The sequence below is a fragment of the Panthera uncia genome, chromosome X, assembly GCF_023721935.1.
Source record: "Panthera uncia isolate 11264 chromosome X, Puncia_PCG_1.0, whole genome shotgun sequence".
Classification (NCBI taxonomy): domain Eukaryota; kingdom Metazoa; phylum Chordata; class Mammalia; order Carnivora; family Felidae; genus Panthera; species Panthera uncia.
Genome location: NC_064817.1, coordinates 51,383,409 through 51,407,021, shown reverse-complemented (window position 1 = coordinate 51,407,021; position 23,613 = coordinate 51,383,409). Strand labels below are relative to the sequence as shown.

At 36.3% G+C, this 23,613-nt stretch overlaps 1 pseudogene; it reads right to left on the bottom strand.

The window, feature by feature from the left end:
* Window positions 1–2,067: 2,067 nt before the first annotated feature.
* Window positions 2,068–2,815, bottom strand: LOC125931315 (thyroid transcription factor 1-associated protein 26-like; annotated as a pseudogene).
* Between the last annotated feature and the right edge of the window lie 20,798 nt (window positions 2,816–23,613).

Here is a 23,613-nt window from a genome sequence, read left to right as displayed (position 1 = left end):
TTTGTCCAAGGCCCAAAAGAGAACCATGTATAATCAGAAAACTAATGTTGTTTAATGATGTTTGTGTTACAAACTATGAAAGCATCCATATACCCATCTTTCCAACCATTTATTGAACACCTACTACATGTTGCACATTTAGACCTGGAATATTTACCATATATTTTTTATTTCATTTTTCTGCTGAAACAAGTATTTTCTTTTTCAGTGATTAATTATTCAAATTTACCTACCACTTTCTTATCTTCAGTATGAAATTTTAGTGAAGTATAATGAGTTTTACTAAACTTGCCTTTAAATTTTCACTTGAAAATTTTCACTGAAAAGGATTCAAAAAGGTAACCTTCCAGCTCGATACAGTGAAATCTTGTTAATATTTGCTCTATTAATTTAAATGTGTCTCTTTTTTCCTGTGAACAAATGAAACAATAATTGGCAGTAAATTAGGTGAATACCACAAATCTGGGAGGACCCAATAGGCATATGGAGTATAAAACCAGGATGTACCAAAAAAGTCTCAGCAGTTTTAAGCAATAGCTAATTCTAACAAAATAAAATGTATTCAAGGCCTATGTAAAATATCTTACATGGGCCCAAAAATCTTTCAAAAAATGAGAGATGTTAACTAAAAGCAGCATATGTGAAACTGGTAGGGAGACAGATGGGACCAAGATTGTTCATCTACATTTTAAGAGAGATAACCAGTTGGAGTTTCTCGTGTTTTTTTTTTTTATTTTATTTTAGCCATTCTGATAGGTGTGAAGTGATATTTTAGTTTTGATTTGCCTTTCCCTGATGATGAGGGCTGTTGAGCATCCTTTCATATGTCCTTGGCCTTCTGTACATCTTCTTTGGAGAAATGTCTACTCATGTCTGCTGCCCATTTTTAATTGGATTATTTGTTTTTTGGGTGTTGAATTTTATAAATTCTTTATATATTTTGGATACTAACCCTTTATTACATATGCCATTTGCAAATGTTTTCCCCTATTCAGTATGTTGTTTTTAGTTTTGTTGATTATTTCCTTTATTGTGCATAAGTTTTTATTTTAATGTAGTTCCAGTAGTTTATTTTTTGCCTTTTTTCCTCTTGACATGTTTGAAAAAAAATCTCAGAGACATATCTAGACAGAAGTCGCTACGGTTGATGTCAAAGAAGTTACTGCTTGTGCTCTCTGCTAGGATTTTTGTGGTTTCAGGTCTCATATTAGGTTTTAAATCCATTTGAAGTTTATTTTTGTGTATAGTGTAGGAAAGTGGTCCAGTTTCATTCTTTTGTATGTTGCTCTCTAGTCTAACTTGCTCAAAATATAGGGTATACTTGGGAATAGTTGGTTACCAGCTACAAAATATCTTTTAGTGTCAGATTATTGGGTCTTTAAAAGACCAAAGAGTTTGAACTTTAATCTTAAAGTTGGTGAGAATTCTTTGACATTTTAAACTTTTTAAGCTTTCGAAAAAATAACATGCATATAATAAATATAACCAGTAAAAAGAAAATTTATGGCAAATATTTGACACCCAAGGCTGCCAGTTTGCTTTCCATACTTATTCAAAAATATATTTAATATCACCTCCTATTTAAAATATAAATGGTTGCATACTCTATACTCTGCTATGCACATTATTATTATTTTACTTACAGTGTCTTGAAAATTATTCCATATAATTACATATAAAATCATTTCTTTCATTTTCATGACCGCATGACATTTTATTGTTATAGATATATCGTACTTTATTTATTAATTTATTTTATTTTTTCTATTTTCAACAAATTTTATTGCATCTGAATTTCATATGGCACAAAAATACTACATGCTTAAACATGTTGTTCAAATAGAAATTTCTTTCAGTTCTTGGGGCCACCTTCCTTCAAAGGCAAATAAATAAACAAATAATATGTAGAGAATACATAGAAAATTTTCTTTCACAAAAATAAAAATATTTGTACTTTTTGTACTTAGTGTAGTTCAGCAATCCATTTTATGTTAACAAATTTAGTTAACTGTTAGGAGTTACATTACGTATACAAAAGAACTCAATAGAAGGCAGATATTTTAACTCTTAAGAATATGTGTGATTTAATTTTTTCTTATATTTTTTAAGAAGATACTCCATTTGTGAATTCAAGTTTGGTTGGCCCTTTTTTAAGACTTTTTGCTACGTATTTTGAATACCTCAATTTTCTTCTTTTTATAGAGCCTTTGAGCTTCTTCTTTCTTGTTTTCTCAAGTTCTTGTTTCTTAGCAGCACACTCTGCTTGTGCTTGTTCATATTCTTCATGAAATTTTTGATTTGATGTTTACTTTTTCTTTGGAATAGTAATGGAGTTTATTCTTATGCTACCTTGTTCTGCTGCTTAACATTACAATGTTCTTCATACAAAGCTTGGTCAATGCCATATATATATATATATATATATATATATATATTTTTTTTTTGGCAAAGTTTGATCAGCTTGTTCTTTTGACAGAGGCTGTTCAACTTTTCTAGTTTGCTTCCTGAGTCTTTTCTCTTCAGCTAAATAAAGATGTTTCAGATGACCAGGGTATTGATCTGTGGATTGGGATTCCTGTGAGGTTTGAGCCTTCTTTTCCCTCCATAGCAATTTCTTGAAATTTTGCTGAATCTTCAGTTTTATTCACAATGCAAAGCCTTGTCCCTCATGAACTCTTCTCATGATGGCCTGCAGATTATTAGATTGCCCTGTCCTCTTCTTTACATTCTTATTCCTGAATCTTAGAGAAAATCCTTTGCTACGTGTCCAAACATTCCCTGGTGGCCACCCTACTGCTGGCCTCACTGATGCCATGGTGCACCAGCCAAGTCATACTTTATTATTAATAATTTAATCAGTAGTAGGGTGCCCTTGAAGAGTTTAGAATATGGATGGGTCTGTGTTTCAAAAAGGATTTGAGCATTGAGAGCTTGGAACAGGGAAGTCAATTGAGTGGATCAGTGAGAGAACATATGTGAAAGCATTTTTCAGCTGTAATGTGTTATATAAATCTGAGTTATTGTGTCAGAGCTAATGAGAGCCTTGATCTTAGGATTTCTGACTCCAAGTCCTGGCCCTTCTTTCCATGTCATGTTATTTTGGCAACAACATCTATGTAGCTTTGCCATTTGTACTTGTGTTGACAAGACTCGTAAAGTACTTCACCATTTTCTGAGGACTTGATATTAAGGACGTTTTGCTCTTTCCAACAACACCCTAGTGAGGGCAGGACTCAGCCCTGATTTATAACTGCTGAAGTGACAGTTAAATTTGGAAAGCAAAACCAGTTCATTGAGTAAGAAAAAAAGTATAAAGCTGAGAAACAGTCCCTCATGGGGCCTAGCAGGAGGAAGTGAAAATCAGTAAAGGTAATAGTTAGAAAAGTAATAGTCCAAGAGGTAACAGTAAACAAACACACAGACACATAGACACACACACACACACACACACACACACACACACAAATGTGTTAGAGAATCATGGCACGTAATTCATCTTTTGTGCATAGCACCTTATAGTTTACAAAGTGCTTTCCATTTTAACCTCAAATTCAGCTTCAGAAAACCAGATAACGTTTTCTTACCCTTTTTTCTCAAAATGTAATAGGGAAAGTGAATATGGGAATGAGCTAGGGAATTATTTATAATGCCTCTGTCATGTTATAGCCTCTAAATTAGTGCATTATAAGCATGAGTTCTTTGAATTATCCTTGTGAAATAGATACCATACCCTTGTTTTATAGAGAAGGAGACTGAAACTCAGTGTGTTAAGTGACCTGCTTAGTGTCACACAGTTGAAACATGGCAGAACTAGGAGTCTGACTTCTGTCTCTCTGACTCTAGAGCTCCATTCATTCCATGTACCATATCTGAAGCACTGAAAAGGGAAATCATAGAAAGTGAAAACATATTTAGATTGCTCACAGAAGTCCAAACTCAGTCTTGAAGAGAAAAAATAAGATGCCAAAGCCCCACACATAAAAGAGAGTTTCAGAAGTCTCACATAGACCACAGATTAAATTTGCACACCTGGAACTAATATAACATTGTATGCCAGCCATACTTCAGTTAAAAAGATGGAATTTAAAAAATAAAACAAATTAACAAAGGGAAACAAAGAGAGAGAGGGGAACCAAGAAACAGACTCTTAACTATAGAGAACAAACTGATGGTTACCAGAGGGGAGTGGGTGGGAGGATGAGTTAAAGAGGTGATGGGGATTAAGGAAGGCACTTGTTGTGATGGGAACTGGATGTTATATGGAAGTGTTGAATCACTATATTGTACACCTGAAACTAATATTACACTGTATATTAACTAATTGGAATAAAAAAAAAACTAAAGCAAATGAGATATGCCTCAGAGAGCTCACACCAGGAAAGGCGTAATTGAGAGTCAAATTCTGGCTGAGTCTAGGTAGATGGTGGTCAGCAAGAGCTTTAAGGGCTTCCTATAGGAAGTGGGTTTTGAGCTGGGTCTTGAAGATGCTTAACAATTTGGGGAAATAACTGCAAGGAATGGTGGAAGCAGAGTTGCTGAGGTGAGAGTGAGTGTAATTCACTCCAGATGGTAGCAACTAAGCCAAAGGGGCCTGGTGAGTAGAAAAAATAGTTGCTTACAGAAGGCTGGGTTGGTTGTAACTGCCCCCTTTGAGCAAAGAGCACCCTTGAACAAAAGATGAGATCCTAAGAGAGGCCATGAGGAAGAGAACTCTGGTTTACAAACCAGATAAAATATAGGCTCTACAATCACACTAATCCTAGAAAGGCAGAGACAACTTAGCCAAGTCTCTTCTTTTGGCAAGTGAGAAAACTGAGAGGGAAAAGGAATTGCACAAGTCAACACAACAACTCTGAAGCAGAGTCACCACTAGAACACAAGCCTTCTGAGTACACTTTCAGGTTTAGAGATTCTATGAATAAAAATTTGTGAAAAGCATAATATTGTCAAAGACTATTTATGGAAATCATCTAGCAGAGTACTTGGCATATGGCAACTATTAAATAGAGTGACAACGTAGTATAGTGCTTAAGAACACACATCCCAAAGCCAAATTGCTTGTATTTGAACCTTGGCTCTGCCACTTTCTATCTGTGATTCTGGGCTCTTGTATCTCAGTTTTGATGGTTATCATGAGGATTAAATTACTATTTACTATCTGTAAGGTGCTTAGAAAATTTCCTGAAACAAAGTTGCTATGTAAATATCTGATGATAAATAAAGTTTTAAAGTTCCTTTTCCCTTTCCACTATCGCTGCTACTCGGGATGATTTCAGAGGGAAAGCACAAAGCAGTTTTACCTCATCTCTATTTCCTATGGCTATGTTTAATTCTCCAACTTCTAAAAACAGAAACATAGATCCTCAGAGTATTGGAGCTGGAGGAGCCCTTAAGAACCCTTGCAGGCTCTGTTTGGTTCAGAGAAGGGATAGGTGGTATTAAATAGGCTTAAGACAATGTGCTTTGTGTTAAAATGTCCAAGGTTCATGTTGTAGCGATTCTATGTTCTGTTACCTCTCTGTCTCTTGATTACCTTATTTATAAAAGGGGGATAAAAATAATCCCTTTCATAAGGTGTGTGAGAATTAAATGATAGAATGCATATAATACAGCACTTAGCTCATGCCTACCCTATCAGAAGTACTTGGTAAATGGTAGCTGCATTATGTATTAACTGATATTATGTTCATGGTTATAACAGTGACTTGGGTACAAAACTGATGCTCAAACAAATGGCTTTTAAATGTTTACCCTTAGGAATATCCCACAACACATAACCACACTTCCTCCCTGGTGACTCATTCCCCAGATGACCGAAAATGGGGAAGGGTCTTGTTAGTATTCAGTTACATAGTTATTGTGATGGTCCAATCTTAGAGGATCCAGGAAGTGAGGTTCCTAATCTACTTATTAGAACTCATCCTCCAATAACTCCTATTCCCAAAGTGTTACATCATTTACTAAGTCTGTTCATCTCCATTATCTCATCCAGTTTTGAAAAAAAATTGGGCTGTGGATTAGTCAGAGATAGGTATCCCTAGTTTACAAGTCATAAATTGAAGCTCAGAGAAGTAAAGCAGTTTGTCAAAATCGCACAACATATTAGTAACAGAGGCAACTCCCAAAGTCAGATCTTATTCCAGTTCAGTATACTTTACCCTCTGGGATCCTGATTAAATCCCCCAGTTTTAAATTAAGGCTTAATTTTGGCCCTTAGCCTGTCAAGTGAACCAGGTAATGTGTGTGTATAGGGAAGTGGAGTTTGGTAGAGAGAGAAATAAGAAACCTTGTCTAGACTTGGGAGTAAGGAGGGTTTGGACTACGCTATCTAGACTAGAATAAAGCCAGGGAAAAAGTTATTTCCTTTTAGTTCTATTTTGTGAATAGGAGAGGGATTTGGGTCAAGAGAGCAATGCGGGATGTAGAATGTATCTCTTCAGACCAAAAGATCCAGGGTATGAAATAGTCCTAAAATATGCCGAATCTTAGAGTAGCTACAACAGATCCCCCATTCTTGGAGGTGTCTATAGATAGGGATTTGGAACCTTTGGTGAGTCACAGTGAAAACATCATCCTCTCTTTCAGCCATTTCTTCCCCAGCTTCACGTTCAGCAACTTCATTCTACCCAGCTCTATGTCATCTTACCAAGGTTTAATAGGTTGGTAATTCAGGTTCCTCCACACAATAATAACACTTAGGCAAATTAAAGATAACAGAAATCCTCTGCACATCTATTAGACCCCAAAGCAGGAAGAAGTCGCATTTTCTTTTTACCCTCTGCTTGTTGTCCTCTGCCAACCATGGCCTGTCCCTAACAGGTCAGTTCAAAAAAGAATAGCACATTGGGGGATGTTTTCTTTGGTGCAATATGAGCCATGCAAATCAGTTTCTGCTTCTTAGGAGGAGACTTCTGAATGGGCTGGGGAATGCTGACTTAGCAATATACTTTTCCTTTTGCCATAAGCATGCCTCTAAAGCTCCAGGAGCAGGAAGGGAGGATCTGTGTGCTGGCTTTTGCCTAAAGCCAGGCACAGAATTTAGAAAGTTCCCAGTGTCTTGAAATGGTCATGCAGAGCAGTGTCAACCCCACATGACACATTTCATGGATCCACAGGAATTACTATTGTATATAATACACAAGAACAGAGCACAGTTGGTCTTTTAATTATAGCATTAAAGCTTTCTTTATATTTTGGCCATCTTTCCACTCAGTCTAGACTCTCATTTATAAGCTTCAAGGAAAACCAATCTTTCTGATATCCTCTCTGCAATGGTCGGTTAAGGGAATGAAAGATCATCCCACTAAGGCCAGTTAGGAAGACTTCACTTATTTTAAATCCCCCAAATTCTCTGTTCTTGTGTAAGATGGGAATGACTTACAGATAAATTACATTAGCCAAAATTCATTACAAGGGTATCTGTATTATTGACCTCTATTAAATGATGTGAGATGGGTTCTGATTGATCATGAGTCTGACCTTAAGCCTCAATATCATCCAGTCCTAGAGTGATAGCATGTGGAGAAGTCTTGGACCCCTGATCCCAAATCAGAAAACACATGATCTACGTTTGGAAGAGTAAGTTGGAAAAAGCTTAAATGTCCACATTCCTCCAATGCACTCAGCCCTAAACCTCACTAATTTTTTTTTTTAAAGCATGACTTGTTCCCAGTAGCGACCAGAAAATAATTTTGTGGAGGGAGAATCTTTAGTTGGGAAAGGGCAATGGTTCCAGCATCTCTAACACTGTCTTCTGGCAAGTTGGCTCTTTTACTTTAGTTATTTATCCTGAGCATTCTTCAGTTTAAACCTTGGAAAATTTCATATTTTTATCCTTTAGAAAAAGTTTTCTTCTATTAGGGAAAAGGATTGGGAGTTAAGTAGTAGGGAAACTCAACATCAAGAGAGTAGAATGGACAAATCAAGAGCTAAGGATATATAGTCTTGGGATTTTTCAGACCAAGTCATTTAAGATCAAGGAGATGGTACAGGTCCTTCATATGGAATTTGTATATTGCTGATGTATGGCTATGTTCTGCTAGTCCCTTTGGGATCTAAGCTTTGCCAGCCAATTGATGGCATACAAAGAGTAACTAAAAACTTTATTTTCACCACTTTTATTTCCCCCTCTTGAAGGTCAGAATCTTTGCCAACACTAGTATTTTGGCCATCCAAGGCATGAGTTGTTCAACCCAGGACAGAAAAATAGAAAGCTCACATGATTGCTTTGAATTATTATGGGCTTCATTGATCTCTACATTCCAAGTGTCTAGAAAAGTCTTTGGAATATGGTAGGTGTTGTAATGTTTATTGATTAACTAAATGCTTAAATAAATATTTCTTAGTACTGCTGTGCCAAGGACAAAAGATTAATCTTTTCTCAGAGTAATATCCCATCTCCATCTTGGCCTTTAATATGCCAATGTCTTTCCATCTGCTGCAGAGAAGAGAAGACTCATGGATAAGGATGGAGAAAGACTTGGGTGGGCTCTAATGGAGTCTAACTCAGTATAATTCAGGTAGTTAATTAGATCATTTGCAGAATCCAAATTTTCTGCTAATTAAAAAAGCGTATAATTCCTAAATTCAATTTTCACTTACTTTGTTATTCTTTAAAGCATTAAACATGAGAAAAATGCCAATCTTGAAATTTTGCTTACAGAGCCCACATTCCCCAGGTTTTTTGCCCAAAGCTTAACGACCTAAGTTTGGGGTCTGCTCCACTCTCTAGCCAAGTCTTGCAGACATCTGAAGCATTCTATAAAGAGTTGATTGCCTAGAATGATAAAATGTCAAAGCCAAAAAGGACTTTAGAAATGACAGAGCCTAACCTCTTCCTTTTATAGGTAGGGACACTGAGACCCAAAAAGTGGAATATCGGAAACTTGACATGCTGACCTCCAGGCTAGTGGTCACATGATTTTTTAGTGTTGGTCAATTCTACCTAGGACTCCTACCACCACCACTATAAGGTTATATGGTGAAGCTCCCTGGATTGGAAATACCATGTGGATGGGAAAAACAGTCTCGGCCACTTTTCAGAACTGTGTTGACTGCAAATTGTAGGTTATTTTGGCCCAGAATGTGCTGCTGGTGTACTCCTATGGAAGGGTCAGAACCCTTAGGCTATGTTACTTCCCCTACTCAGCTGAGCCAGGTGTGCTAGGGCATGTTTGTACAGCATTCTCTCCCACACATTTGTTGGAACAGAGGCCCCACAGGCCAAGTATGTTAGTGAAGCTATATAGAATCAATAAGACTCATAGGTCCTAGACTGGGAAGAAATGAGGCCAGGTTGAAAAGAAACCAGGCTGCGAGGGAAGAAGAATTGTAATTATAGATAAGAAAAGAGATTTAGAGCAAATAAGAACAGTGGGCTTATAGGACTTACATTTCTGATCTTGGCTTTGTCTCTGTTGGCCATCGTTAGTTAAGTCACTTAGCCTTTTTGATCTTGGGTTTTCTCATTTGTAAAGTGAAGATAATTAGATCAGTTTCAACTATTTTAATGAAACCACAAATGTTGCTTGAAAGTGATAGTATTATGGAAAATCTTTTTGTGACAAGACCTATATTTTTCAATTACTTGCATCAAGTACTCTAGTAAATGATATTGCTACTTTTACTCATATAAATGTAGGAAAGGAAAGCACAGGATGGTTAAGGAGTGCTTGTATGCTTTCTTTAAATCTAAATATATTCTGAAGCAGCGGTTTTCAAACACAAAGTCTTCATATTGACTGGTCAGAATCATTAGGGAAGTGTTAAAAAAAATCCATATGCTTGGGCTCCATCTTGTATCAGAGGTTCATAATTGAAGGGAGAAGAAAGTATGAGTAACAAAAATAATATGACTGGCTCAGTGAATTTTTTTGTGATAAGCTACACAGGTCATAAGTTCTGAGCCAGTCTGGATTGATTGCTCTTGAGTAAGAATCAGTCAGGATGGGTCATTTAGAATAAATCATTGCAATCTAGGCTTTAAGAACACTTTATTTTACAAGGATATGCTTATGACAGGAAACATAACATAGCACTAGCATAATATTATGCTCTGGGGTTGAACAATTGCACAGACATGAGCAGGGACCTGGCAGTGGATCTGTACTGATTGTGTAGGTAGTGCCATGGCATCTGTACTTTGAACAGTGGTGTAGGTAACCAATAATAAGCTTACCTATTTCCTGGACATGGTATAGCCATCCATTCTCTGGACTTTGGGCCTCAAACAATGGCAATGATGACAAAGAGAATGTTTACAAAATGGAATCTTGGGGCGCCTGGGTAGCTCGGTCGGTTAAGCATCTGACTTCGGCTCAGGTCATGATCTCACGGTCCGTGGGTTCGAGCCCCGCATCGGGCTCTGTGCTGACAGCTCAGAGCCTGGAGCCTGTTTCAGATTCTGTGTCTCCTTCTCTCTGTGACCCTCCCTCGTTCATGCTCTGTCTTTCTCTGTCTCAAAAATAAATAAACGTTAAAAAAAATTTAAAAAAAATGGAATCTTATTTCCTGCCTGCCCTGCATAATGACCCACAATGTTTAAGACAATGGATGAATCCTTCCCTTTATAGTTAAATAAACTGAGGTTAAAAAAAAATCAAGCAGCTCACAGTTAAGAGGTAGGAGTCAAACCTGGTCTGTCTGACTCTATTCTATACTGTAGCCATTGTACTCAAGCTTCGGTCTTCCTCACTATTAATCCAAAAAGATATGATGAACTATGCCACTTCCTATTTTACAGATAGAGACACTGGGGCATAATAGGTCACCTGGGCTAGGTCTGTACTGACAAACTGAGGCCAACAATTGAATGCTTTTTCAGCAAAATTCAGGTGAAGTTCTCACTTTCACTAAGGTGCATACCAGGAAGTAGAGGTGATCCAGAATAACTTTGCTACTCTTTGAAAATGTTTTTCTACTTACTTATGTAAAATCTATTTTTCTAAAAGCTCTTGCATGTGTTGGTTTATGTGAGCTTCACAGCAGCCCCATAAAGCTGCTTCATAACCTGTATTTTAGAAACGAAGAAAATGACACTTTTAGAGGCCATATGACTTTCTTGTTAAACACAGATTGCTGTGCCATACCCCCGAGATTTTGATCAGTAGGTTTAGATGGAGGTAGAAATTTTACATTTTTATTAAGTTCTTATGTAATGCTGTGGGCTTAGCAAGCCACACTTCAAAAACTCCTGTTATAGACAAAGCATTGGTTTAATGATTGGTTTATGGCATCAAGCTTTCAGGCCACTAAGATAAAACAGTTAAAGAAACTTGGACATTTGAGGCCCAAGGCAGTCTGTGTGAAAGTTAGCTGATGTCACACATTACCTTTATCTCAACCATAGGCCCTAGAAAAGACAGTGATGATAGCATAAACCTTGGAGCCAGATTGATTTGGTTCATCCCCCCAGCTACGTGATTTCAAGAAAGTCATACGTCCTCTACATGCCTCAGTTTCTTTATTTCTAAAATGAGAGTAATGAAGTAGTTTCATAGGACTGTTGTGAAGCTCACATAAGCCAATACATGCAAGAGCTTTTTGAAGATTAGAAGGTTGCCTCAGTTGAAAACCATTAAAGTTCTTCTGGATCACCTCTCTTTCTTGGTATGTCAAGATCCCTTAGATGCCTGGACATTTGTTGCAAATTGTGTCAGGCAAGCATGTCTGCAAGTGGCTATGGTGAAGCCAATCTGGACTCTGTAGGTGTTTATTCACCACTGTTAACACTAGCTAAAAATCCTTTTAATATGATGCCCCTAGCAGTCAAACTGCTCTAATTTTCAGATCCTGAGAAATACAGATGGCCCTACAGTCCTTACCACCCAGTCTTCATCCTTAGAAGATTGGGCCATTGAAGAAATTGGCAGTTCCTTAAGAAGTAGGCAGTGGATACAATTTTCAGTGTGCCAAATCATTCTCTGCTAGAGGGTCTAAAGGGGAAGTTACCAAACTTGGAGTCAGTAAAGCTGTATCATATATCATACTCTGCAACTGACTCACTGTGCAACCTTGTGTAAATTACTTTTGCTCTCTAGGCTTCAGTATTTTGTCTCCAACAATAAATAGGTACTCAGATTCATTGGTTTTGAAAGGCCATTCAAAATCTGAATTCTAGGATCATCAAGACAGTAGAACTTTCTCATAGTCTTGGCTATATGTCTGTCTTCACTATGTGACCTTGAGACATCACTACTCATCTTTGAACTTAGTTTTGTCACTTATAACATTGAGAATAATTATAAACCATGGCATATCTCCCTCTAAATATATATATATATATATATATATATATATATGTAATTACCATATGATTCCCCAATTCCAATTCTGGATATATCCCCCAAAATCAAAACAAGGGTCTCAAAGAGATATTTGTACACACTGTTCATAACAGTATTATTCACAATATCAAAAGGTGGAAGCAACACAAGTGTCCATTGATGGATGAATGAGTAAATGGATAAACCAAAGGTTGTATGTGCATACAATAGAACATTATTTAGTTTTTAAAAAGAAAAAAAAAATGTCACATGCTACAGCATGGATAAACATTCATGACTTCATGATAAGAAATAAGTCAGTTACAAAAAAGACAAATACTATACCATTCCACTTATATAAGGTACCTAGATTAATCAAATTCATAGGTGCTGTAAAGAGAATAGAGGTTATCAGGGACTGGGGAAGGAGGGAATAATAAGTTATTATTTATGGCTATAGAGTTTCATTTCTGCAAGATGAATGTTGGTGATGGTTTCACAACAATGTAAATGTACTTAATATCATTGAAACATACACTTAAAAAGGTTAAGATGGTAAATTTTGTGTTATGTGTATTTTATCACAGGTAAAATCATAAACAATTTTTTAAACTGAAAACTGTTTTAGAAATTTGGGAATCTAGTGAGGAGTTGTTTAAGTTGGCAGGATAGAAAGATCCAGAACTCAACTCTTCCCATGAATACAACAAATTTACAACTACATAAAAATAATTTCTTCTGAAAAAGGCCTGAAAAATGAATGAACAAACCCTCCACAACAAAGGATAAAGGATAGCATCAAAACTGGTAGGAGAGGCAGAGAGATATTCTCACCAAAAACAAAGAAACAAACAAAAAAACACCCCAGGAGCAGTAATCAACAATAGGGAGGAATTTCATAAATATGGAGCTTCTCCCTGAGAAGCAAGGAGTCTGTGCTTCACATCAGGCACCCCAATCACTAAATACTACAGAAGAGGATAAGGTCCCAAATCATCTGCCTTTGAAAATCAATGGGGATTATATCTAGGAAATCCATATAACTGTAGGGAATGGGAAACCCATTTTTATTTTTATTTATTTTAAAAATCTATTTATTTAAATTCCATTTAGTTAACATACAATGTAGTATTGGTGTCAGGAGTAGAACCCAGGAATCCATCACTTACACATAACACCCAGTGCTCATCCCAACAAGTGCCCTCCTTAATGCCCCTCACTCATTTATCCCATCCCCCATGCACCTCCCTCCAGCAACCCTCAGTTTGTTCTCTGTATTTAAGCATCTCCTATGGTTTGCCTCCCTCTTTGTTTTTACCTTATTTTTTGTTCTCTTCCCTATGTTCATCTGTTGTGTTTCTTAAATTCCACATACAAATGAAATCATATGATATTTGTCTTTCTCTGGCTTTTTCACTTAGCATAATATACTCTAGTTCCGTCCATGTTGTTGCACATGGCAATATTCTTTATCCATTCATCAGTCAGTGGACATTTGTCCTCTTTCCATAATTTGGCTATTATTGATAGTGGTGCTATAAACGCTGGGATGCATGTGCTGGGTCGTATTGTAGTTCTAGTTTTAATTTTTCAAGGAACCTCTCATTTTTAAAGGGCTCATTCATAGACTAACCCACCCTGAGACACAGAACAAAATAACAAGTTTGAAAAGGGGATGGATCATATGTGAAGGAGACCCATTTATTAATGTTAAAAGTATCTGTTGGGGAGGCAAAAACCTGTTAGGACTCACTCTGGGGACAGAGACACTGGTGGGTGTCATTTTTGTGATCTCATTCTAACTTGCCACTACTGACACTGGTAGGTGCTATTTTGTAACTCTCCCTTTAACCTGTTAGCACTGGAGGATGTGCCCCACTGCAAGACCCATGCATCCCCAAGCCACAACCACATCTCACAGCTGGGCAAAGTGAGATCCTCACCCACACCATGCCAAAAACATGCCACAGCTTTGCTGGACAAAAGCTTTGCCCAACTCTCCACCACAGCCGTGGCTCCACCACAACAGGTAGCTCAAACAGGAAATGCGCTTTGAGCACCTGGCTCTGATGAGTGGAGGGGACAAAGCTTCTGAACCCCATGGGACATCTATACAAGGTCACTTTTTCAAGACTGAGAGATGTAGCTGAATTTTCTAATACATAGAAACAAACACCAAGAGCGAAGCAAAATGAGAAGGCAGAGGAATGTTTCAAATGAAAGAGCAAGATAAAACCTCAGAAAAAGACCTTAATGAAACAGAGGTAAGCAATCTACCTGATAAAGAGTTCAACGTAGTGGTCATAAAGATGTTCTGCAAACTCAGGAGAATAGATGAACACAGTGAGAACTTTAAAAAGAGATAAGAAATAAAAGAAAGTACCAAAAGAAAGTCATAGAGCTGAAGAATACAATAACTAAACAGGAAAAAAAAAGGTACTCTAGAGGCATTAATAGCATATTGGATGAAGCAGAATAATGAATCCACAAACTGGAAAACAAAACAATAAAACTCACCTCGGCAGAACTGCAACAAGAAATATAAACCTTAACTGACAATACCTTAAAGGACCTATGGGACAACATCAACTTAAATAACATACATGATACAAAGGTTCCGGAAGGAGAAGAGAGAATGGGCCAGAAAACTTTTTAGAATAAATAATGGTTGTAAATTTACCTAATTTGGGGAAGGAAGTAGGCATCTAGGTCCAGAAATCCCCAAGATTTACAAATATGACAAACCTAAAGAGATCCACACAACACATATTATAATTTAAATGGTAAAATTTAAGGAAACGATCTTAAAGGCAGCAAAACAAAACAAAACACCACCACCAACAACAAGACAAACTTGTTATGTACAAGGGAAAACCCTATACGGCTTTGAATAGATTTTTCAGCACAAATTTTGTAATCCAGAAGAGACTGATATGGCATAGTAAAGATGCTGAGAGGAAAAAAAAAGTCCAACTAAGCATTCCTTGCTGACAAAATTATCCCTCAGAATTGAAGGAGAGACTGGGTTTTGCGGATAAGAAAACACTAAAGAAGTTCATCAGAATGAAACCAACATTACAAGAAATGTGAAAGGCAAGTTGTGAAGTTGAAAATAAATGGCACCAATTAATTAAAAAAATACAAAAGTTAAAATCTCACTGGAAAAGTAAATATATATAAATACAGTGGATCAATCACTTATAAAACAAATATAAATATTACAAGACAAAAGTAGAAATATTAACTAAAATTTTAGTAACTAGTTAAGGGATGCATAAGATAAAAGCATGTAAAATGTGATATAAAAATATAAAATGGGGAAAGGGGGTAAAAATGTAAAGTTTTGGAATGTGTTCAAATTTAAGTTCCTATCAACTTAAAACTGACCATTACATACATAAAATGTTATATGAAAACCTCATGGTAACCACAATGAAAAAAACTTATAGTAATACACAATAGAAAATGAGAAAGGAATCTAAACATAATTCTAAAGGAAACTATTGAACCAAAGAAAAAACATAATGGAAATACAAAAAGAAAAAAAAAGCCATGAAACAATAAGCAAAATGGCAGTAAGTGAATACATATCAATAATTACTTTAAGTGTAAATGGACTAAACTCTCCAATTAAAAGACATCAAGTGGATAAAAGGTTAAAAAATAAGACCCATCTATAACCTTCCTACAAGATACTCACTTCAGAAGTTAAGGACACATATAAACTGAAAATGAAAAGATGAAGAAAATAGTCCATAGATACAAATAAAAAGAGTTGGTGAAACTATAGTCATATCAGGCAATATAGACTTTAAAACAAAGACTGGAATAAAATACAAAGAATGGTATTACATAATGATAAAGGGGTCAATTGGCAATAAGATAAATATATATGTACTCAACACAAGAGTACCAACAAATATAAAGCAAATATTAACAAAACTAAAGGAAGAAAATGACAATAATACAATAATAGTAGGGAACTTCAGCACCCTATTTACATCAATAGATAGATCAGACAGAAAATCATTGAGGAAACATCAACCTTAAACAGCACATTACACCAAATGTACTTAATAGATATATATACAGAACATTCCATTCAAAACCAGCAAGATACACATTTTTTTTCAAGTGCACATGGAACAATCTTTAGGATGGATCACAGGTTAGCCACAAAACAAATATCACTAGGGGCACCTGGGTGGCTCAGTTGGTTAAGCATCCAACTCTTGGTCTTGGCTTGGGTTGTGATCTTGTGGTTTGTGAGATGGAGCCCCACACTGGGCTCTATGTTAACAGTGTGAAGCCTTCTTGGAATTCTCTCTCTCTCTCTCTCTCTCTCTGCCCCTTGCTTGCTCTCTTTCTAGAAAAATAAATTAATTTATTAAAAAACAAGTATCAATACATTTAAAAGACTGATATCTTATCAAGCATCTTTTCTGACCACAGTGGTATGAAATTAATAAATTATTTCAAGAAGAAACTGAAAAAAAACACACAAAAATATGGAGATTAAACAACATGCTACTGTACAACCAATGGGTCTTTGAAGAAATAAAATGACAAATTTTTCAAAATACCTTGAGACAGAGGTGCATGGATGACTCAGCTGGTTGAATGTCTAACACTTGATTTCTGCTCAGGTTGTGGTCGCATGGTTGTGGGGTCAAGGCTCACATTGGGCTCCACACTGAGCATGAAACCTGCTTAGGATTCTCTCTCTCTCTCTGCCCCTCCTCCGCTCATGCACACTCTCTCTCTCAAATAGAAGAAATGTCAAAAAAGTCAAATAAATAAACACTTAAAAATACCTAGGGACTAATGAAAACAGAAGTATGACATATCAAAATCTATGGGAGGTGGCAAAAGCAGTTCTAAGCAGGAAGTTTGTAGCAATACAGTCCAACCCAAAACAAAACAAAACAGAAAAATAAGAAAAAAATGTCATATAAAAAATCTAACCTTACATCTAGGGGAACCAAAAAATAACAAAACCCAAATGTAGTAGAAGGAAAAAAAATCAAGATCAGAGAGACTTAATAAAATAGAGACAAAATAGACAATGGAAAAGATCAATGAAATCAAGGGTTGTCTCTTTGAAATCATAAGTAAAATTGACAAACCTTTAGCCAGACTCACCAAGAAAATATACAGGGCTCAAAAAACAAAATTAGATGAAAGAGAAATTACAACTGAAACCATAGATGTAGAAAGGATCATAAAAAAATTATGAACCATTACCCACCAACAAATTCAACAACTTAGAAGAAATGGATACATTTCTAGAAAATGCAATCTTGTAACTCTGAATCACGAAGAAAGAGAAAATATGAATAGATTAATTTCTAGTAAGGAGATTAAATCAGAATTAAAAACTCTCAACAAAGTCCAAAACCAGAAGTTTTTTTGGTAAATTCTACCAAACATTCAAAGCAGAATTACTATCTATCCCTCTAAAGTTCTAAAACAAAAACAAAAACAAAAAAAAAAGAAAGAAAAAGAAATGGAGGGATGGTTTCCAAAATCACTTTACAAGGAATTACTTTGATACCAAAACAAGAGAAGCAAAACACAAAAAAGGAAAATTACAGGCCAATATTCTTGGTAATATAAATGTAAAAATTCTTAACCAAATGTTAGCAAACTGAATTCAACAATACATTAAAAGAAGCATATTACCATAATCAATTGGAATTTATTCCAGTGATATTAAGATGTCTCAACATCTTTAAATCAATTAACTTGATGCACCACACTCACAAAATGTAACATAAAAACCATATAGTGATGGCAATAGATGCATAGGAAGCATTTGACAAAATCTGACTTCCATTCATGATAAAAACTTTCTATAAAGTGGATATAGAAGAAATGTACCTCAATATAATAAAGACCAAATATAACGAATCCACAGCTAACATATTCAATGATAAAAACTGAAGACTTTTCCTCTAAGATCAGAATAAGAGAAGGGAGCACATTCTTGCCACTTTTATTCAATATACTATTTGAAGTCCTAGACAACAATAAGGCAAGTAAAAGGAATAAAAGGCATCCAATTTAGAAAGGAAAAGTAAAACTGTCACTATTAGCAGATGACATGACATAGATAATCCTACTCTTCACTAAAAAAAATGTTACAACTAATACACAAATTCAGTAATCTTGCAGGTGGCAATATCAATATGCAGAAATCTGTGGCATCTCTATACACTAATAACAAACTATCAGAAAAAGAAATTAATAAAGAAATACCATTTACAATTGTATCACAAGGAATTAAATAACTAGGAATAAATTTAATGAAGGAAATTAAAGGGCTGTATGCAAAAAACTGTAGGATACTAATAAGTGAAATTGAAGAAGATACAAGGAAATGGAAATGTATTTAATGCCAATGAATTGGAAGAATTAATACTGTTAAAATATCCATGCTATTTAAAGCAACCTAAAGAGTCAATGCAATCCTTATCAAAATTACATTGCCATTTTTCAGAGAACTAGAACAAATAATTCTAAAATTCGTATAGAACAACAAAAAATCCCAAATAGCCAAAACAATCTTGAAGACGAACAAAGCTAAAAGTACTATCCTCTTTGAGTTCAAACTATAAGACAAACCTATGATAATTAAAACAGTATAGCACTGGCATAATTGCAGACACACAGATAAATGGAAGAGAACCAGGAGCCCCCAAATAAACCTACACATATATTGACAATTAATTTACGGCAAAGGAGCCAATAGCATGCAATGGAGAAAGGACAGTCAGTCTTACAAATGGTGTTGGAAAATTTGGACCTGAAAACAATGTAACCAGACCATTTTTAAAAGAATGTGATATCTTATTATAGTTTTGATTAGCATTTTCCTGATGATATGTGATGTTGAGCATCTTTTCATGTATCTGTTGGCCATCTGTATGTCTTCCTTGGAAAAATACCCATTCATGTATTCTGCCCATTTTTTTTCAATATATGAAATTTATTGTCAAATTGGTTTCCATACAACACCCAGTGCTCATCCCAAAAGGTGCCCTCCTCAATACCCATCACCCACCTTCCCCTCCCTCCCACCCCCCATCAAACCTCAGTTTGTTCTCAGTTTTTAAGAGTCTCTTATGCTTTGGCTCTCTCCCACTCTAACCTCTTTTTTTTTTTTTTCCTTCCCCTCCTCCATGGGTTTCTCTTAAGTTTCTCAGGATCAACATAAGAGTGAAACCATATTGTATCTGTCTTTCTCTGTATGGCTTATTTCACTTAGCATCACACTCTCCAGTTCCATCCACGTTGCTACAAAGGGCCATATTTCGTTCTTTCTCATGGCCATGTAGTACTCCATTGTGTATATAAACCACAATTTCTTTATCCATTCATCAGTTGATGGACATTTAGGCTCTTTCCATAATTTGGCTATTGTTGAGAGTGCTGCTATAAACATTGGGGTACAAGTGCCCCTATGCATCAGTACTCCTGTATCCCTTGGGTAAATTCCTAGCAGTGCTATTGCTGGGTCATAGGGTAGGTCTATTTTTAATTTTCTGAGGAACCTCCACACTGCTTTCCAGAGTGGCTGCACCAATTTGCATTCCCACCAACAGTGCAAGAGGGTTCCCGTTTCTCCACATCTTCTCCAGCCTCTATAGTCTCCTGATTTGTTCATTTTGGCCACTCTGACTGGCGTGAGGTCATATCTGAGTGTAGTTTTGATTTGTATTTCCCTGATAAGGAGCGACGTTGAGCATCTTTTAATGTGCCTATTGGCAATCTGGATGTCTTCTTTAGAGAAGTGTATATTCATGTTTTCTGCCCATTTCTTCACTGGGTTATTTGTTTTTCGGGTGTGGAGTTTGGTGAGCTCTTTATAGATTTTGGATAATAGCCCTTTGTTCGATATGTTATTTGCAAATATCTTTTCCCATTCCGTTGGTTGCCTTTTAGTTTTGTTAGTTGTTTCCTTTGCTGTGCAGAAGCTTTTTATCTTCATAAGGTCCCAGTAATTCATTTTTGCTTTTAATTCCCTTGCCTTTGGGGATGTGTCGAGTAGGAGATTGCTACGGCTGAGGTCAGAGAGGTCTTTTCCTGCTTTCTCCTCTAAGGTTTTGATGGTTTCCTGTCTCACATTCAGGTCCTTTATCCATTTTGAGTTTATTTTTGTGAATGGTGTGAGAAAGTGGTCTAGTTTCAACCTTCTGCATGTTACTGTCCAGTTCTCCCAGCACCATTGGTTAAAGAGACTGCCTTTTTTCCATTGGATGTTCTTTCCTGCTTTGTCAAAGATGAGTTGGCCATACGTTTGTGGGTCTAGTTCTGGGGTTTCTATTCTATTCCATTGGTCTATGTGTCTGTTTTTGTGCCAATACCATGCTGTCTTGATGGTTTCAGCTTTGTAGTAGAGGCTAAAGTCTGGGATTGTGATGCCTCCTGCTTTGGTCTTCTTCTTCAAAATTACTTTGGCTATTCGGGGCCTTTTGTGGTTCCATATGAATTTGAGAATGGCTTGTTCTAGTTTCGAGAAGAATACTGGTGCAATTTTGATTAGGATTGCATTGAATGTGTAGATAGCTTTGGGTAGTATTGACATTTTGACAATATTAATTCTTCCAATCCATGAGCAGGGAATGTCTTTCCATTTCTTTATATCTTCTTCAATTACCTTCATAAGCTTTCTATAGTTTTAAGCATACAGATCTTTTACATCTTTGGTTAGATTTATCCCTAGGTATTTTATGCTTCTTGGTGCAATTGTGAATGGGATGTTTCTTTATCTGTCTTTCTGATGCTTCATTGTTAGTGTATAAGAATGCAACTGATTTCTGTACATTGATTTTGTATCCTGCAACTTTGCTGAATTCATGTATCAGTTCTAGCAGACTTTTGGTGGAGTCTATCGGATTTTCCATGTATAATATCATGTCATCTGCAAGAAGCGAAAGCTTGACTTCATCTTTGCCAATTTTGATGCCTTTGATTTCCTTTTGTTGTCTGATTGCTGATGCTAGAACTTCCAACACTATGTTAAACAATAGCGGTGAGAGTGGGCATCCCTGTCGTGTTCCTGATCTCAGGGAAAAAGCTCTCAGTTTTTCCCCGTTGAGGATGATGTTAGCTGTGGGCTTTTCATAAATGGCCTTTATGATCTTTAAGTATGTTCCTTCTATCCCGACTTTCTCAAGGGTTTTTATTAAGAAAGGGTGCTGGATTTTGTCAAAGGCCTTTTCTGCATCGATAGACAGGATCATATGGTTCTTTTCTTTTATTAATGTGATGTATCACGTTGATTGATTTGAGAACGTTGAACCAGCCTGCATCCCAGGAATGAATCCCACTTGATCATGGTGAATAATTCTTTTTATATGCTGTTGAATTCGATTTGCTAGTATCTTCTTGAGAATTTTTGCATCCATATTCATCAGGGATATTGGCCTGTAGTTCTCTTTTTTTACTGGGTCTCTGTCTGGTTTAGGAATCAAAGTAATATTGACTTCATAGAATGCGTCTGGAAGTTTTCCTTCCCTTTCTATTTCTTGGAATAGCTTGAGAAGGATAGGTATTATCTCTGCTTTAAACGTCTGGTAGAACTCCCCTGGGAAGCCATCTGGTCCTGGACTCTTATTTGTTGGGAGATTTTTGATAACCGATTCAATTTCTTCACTGGTTATGGGTCTGTTCAAGCTTTCTCTTTCCTCCTGATTGAGTTTTGGAAGCATGTGGGTGTTTAGGAATTTGTCCATTTCTTCCAGGTTGTCCAATTTGTTGGCATATAATTTTTCATAGTATTCCCTGATAATTGTTTGTATCTCTGAGGGATTGGTTGTAATCATTCCATTTTCATTCATGATTTTATCTATTTGGGTCATCTCCCTTTTATTTTTGAGAAGCCTGGCTAGAGGTTTGTCGATTCTGTTTATTTTCTCAAAAAACCAACTCTTGGTTTCGTTGATCTGCTCTACAGTTTTTTTAGATTCAATATTGTTTATTTCTGCTCTAATCTTTATTATTTCTCTTCTTCTGCTGGGTTTAGGCTGCCTTTGCTGTTCTGCTTCTATTTCCTTTAGGTGTGCTGTCAGATTTTGTATTTGGGATTTTTCTTGTTTCTTGAGATAGGCCTGGATTGCAATGTATTTTCCTCTCAGGACTGCCTTCGCTGCATCCCAAAGCGTTTGGATTGATGTATTTTCATTTTTGTTTGTTTCCATATATTTTTTAATTACTTCCCTAATTGCCTGGTTGACCCATTCATTCTTTAGTAAGGTGTTCTTTAACCTCCATGCTTTTGGAGGTTTTCCAGACTCTTTTCTGTGGTTGATTTCAAGCTTCATAGCACTGTGGTCTGAAAGTATGCATGGTATAATTTCAATTCTTATATACTTATGAAGGGCTGTTTTGTGACCCAGTATATGATCTATCTTGGAGAATGTTCCATGTGCACTCGAGAAGAAAGTATATTCTGTTGCTTTGGGATGCAGAGTTCTAAATAGATCTGTCAAGTCCATCTGATCCAATGTATCATTCAGGGCCCTTGTTTCTTTATTGACCATGTGTCTAGATGATCTATCCATTTCTCTAAGTGGAGTGTTAAATCCCCTGCAATTACCACATTGTTATCAATAAGGTTGCTTATGTTTGTGAGTAATTGTTTTATATATTTGGGGGCTCCTGTATTCGGTGCATAGACATTTATAATTGTTAGCTCTTCCTGATGGATAGACCCTGTAATTATTATATAATGCCCTTCTTCATCTCTTGTTACAGCCTTTAATTTAAAGTCTAGTTTGTCTGATAGAAGTATGGCTACTCCAGCTTTCTTTTGGCTTCCAGTAGCATGATAAATAGTTCTCCATCCCCTCACTCTCAATCTAAAGGTGTCCTCAGGTCTAAAATGAGTCTCTTGTAGACAGCAAATAGATGGGTCTTGTTTTTTTATCTATTCTGATACCCTACGTCTTTTGGTTGGCTCATTTAATCCATTTACATTCAGTGTTATTATAGAAAGATACGGGTTTAGACTCATTGTGATGTCTGTATGTTTTATGCTTGTAGTGATGTCTCTGGTACTTTGTCTTACAAGATCCCCCTTAGGATCTCTTGTAGGGCTCATTTAGTGGTGACGAATTCCTTCAGTTTTTATTTGTTTGGGAAGACCTTTATCTCTCCTTCTATTCTAAATGACAGACTTGCTGGATCAAGGATTCTCGGCTGCATATTTTTTTCTGTTCAACACATTGAAGATCTCCTGCCAATCTTTTCTGGGCTGCCAAGTTTCAGTAGAGAGATCGGTCATGAGTCTTATAGGTCTCCCTTATATGTTAGGGCACATTTATCTCTCGTGCTTTCAGAATTTTCT